This window comes from Frankliniella occidentalis, unplaced genomic scaffold (assembly GCF_000697945.3).
Source record: "Frankliniella occidentalis isolate FOCC.00 unplaced genomic scaffold, Focc_3.1 Scaffold123, whole genome shotgun sequence".
NCBI classification, from domain to species: domain Eukaryota; kingdom Metazoa; phylum Arthropoda; class Insecta; order Thysanoptera; family Thripidae; genus Frankliniella; species Frankliniella occidentalis.
In genome coordinates, this window is record NW_026267250.1 from 699,126 (window position 1) to 701,319 (window position 2,194).

The 2,194-nt window shown below is 55.8% G+C and overlaps 1 long non-coding RNA gene across 1 annotated transcript in view; it reads left to right on the forward strand.

Moving 5' to 3' along the window:
- LOC127750017 (uncharacterized) overlaps nucleotides 1-2,194 on the forward strand; it is a 39,629-nt gene that overhangs the window by 439 nt on the left and 36,996 nt on the right. The window lies entirely within an intron of this gene.

Below are 2,194 nucleotides of genomic sequence, written 5' to 3' on the forward strand. Positions count from 1 at the left end.
AAAACAAATTAAAAGGCTTCTTTTAAATTCAAAACAATTTCCAAGAGAAATGTTAAAAGGGTAAATTAAAACCTGTAAGCCCGAGTGCACTCTGCACTCTGCACCGCTCAACGAGTATGAGAGAGGGGGATGGGGGATAGAAACTCGGATAGAGGTCCACCTCGAGTGCGAGTGAGAGAGCTCGCCTGCACCACTATGGACACCACCTCCCTCCGCCGTCACCGTCCCCCGTCAGCCTGGACCGCTGCTGCTGTCCGCCCAGCACCATTAATCAATATCCTCCTTAAGAGTCCGTCGCTAACGGGGCCCCGGGCCCCGCCCGCCCGCGCTGCAGCGGGGACCACCCGATAACGAAAACAGCCCGCCGCCACTAAGAGAGAGCGAGAGAGAAAGAGGGAGAAGGGGGGGGGCGGCGCCCCAAAGAGCAGCGTGATGGACAGACACTGTGTGTGTGTTGGGGTTGCCCGAATCGAATCGCACACTTACTAGAAATAGCGAGGCATTTATCACGGGCCAACCCGAGAGTAAAAGGGAAGGGACGGACGTGGGAAGTGCCGCTGGGATGGACGCCGCCGCCGGCCTCGGGCCAGGCACAACAGTCTGTTGTTGGGGCAGCTGCAGACGGACGACGGACGACGGACGGACGGACGGACGGGGCGGACGACGCCAAGCTGCTCGCGGGCGTCGGTGATGCGTGGTGATGTGATGCCGCCACGGCCAGAGAGAGAAAAAGAGAGAGAGAGAGAGGGGGGGGGGAGAGGGAGGCGTGGAGGAGTGGTCGCGCGCGGGTGGGTTTCAGCCCGGAGGTATCCTCATTGTGTGTGCCTCCCAGCGACAAGAGGAAGAAGAGTGTTATGTGGAGTAAAGACAAAACGGTATTCTCCAAGGGGGGTCGCAACGCCACGACTAGCCGGCGGTGTGAAAGCCACACCGCCACTTTTGAGTTTCAAAGCGCGCGCGCCGGAAGAGACGACGATGACAACGACGGGGAAAAAGAGGAGAAAAACACGAAAAAACCTGTCGACACTTTAACACGCGGTGGGGGGAGCTGCTGCTGCTGCTTGCAGCTGGGCCATGATATCACTTTTGGGGCAGTTTTTTTTTTTTCTCTTCCTCTACCTCTCTCTTTTTCCTCTCAGAGTGCAGAATTATAAAAAAATAAAAAGGGAGCAAAGGGTTAAACTATGGCTGGGGCACTATGTGTCGGTCCGTTCTAAGGGTCTGAAATACCATCTGCCCCCCCCCCCTCTCTCTCTCTCCCTCTCTCTCTGTCTCCCTCCCTCTCTCTCTCTCTCTCTCTCTCTCTCTCTCTCTCTCTCTCTCTCTCTCTCTCGCAGGAGGTCCACGCCTGGCCCACTCTCGCTCTTGCGCGATATCGCTGCTAGGCCAAGAGGAGAGGCGCCGTATTCTTTTGGTTCCGATTCCGGTCCGGTCCTGCGAGACGCAAAAAAGGGCCGCGGGAAAGGCGGGGGCGAGCGCGTAAAAAAAGATATCCTCGCGTTACCGATATATATATGGGGCATGGGGCGGAAGGGCAAAGGCCTGGCCGATCGCTTGAATGATGCACGCACTCACTCACTCACCTTTAGAGCCGGGAGAAGCGGAGCCTGCCTGGCGCCCACTTGGACTACTGCAAGTCATTGCACTTTGTGCGCGTGAGAAGAGAAAGAAGAGAGTTCTTCAACAACCACGACTCCCACCTGCTTTTTGCGCTTTTAGATTATTTTTGCGAGATAACACTGGAAAAACAAAGGTAAAGACTCGAAGGCTTTTAATGCCTTTGCAAAGGCTTTAAAAATTAGCACCCCTGTAAAGGCATTAAAACTGCCCAAATGTGTTGAAATTTAATTTGGACACTTTCGTACCTGTGAAAAGGCATTAAGTCCTACCTTTGTCTTGTTTTTCCAGTGAAATGATTTCACAGCGTTCAATCAAATCCTTACTAGGCAGGCAGCCAGCAAGGATTATGTCAGCCTACTGTTATATGAGCGAGGGGAAGGCTGCTATGGTGGCTGGTGGCGGCCTGCCACGAAGCGCCCTGCCGCGCCACGGCCACGCCGCGGTGGAGCCCCTAAAGCGCTGATAATTGGTCTCGCTCCATTGAGCGGCTGGCGGGGCCTAACGCCTCAACTTGCCTTCGACTCTCGGCGGCGCAGCGGGCCGCGCTAGTTGGGGTAGCTGCGGGGGGCGGGGG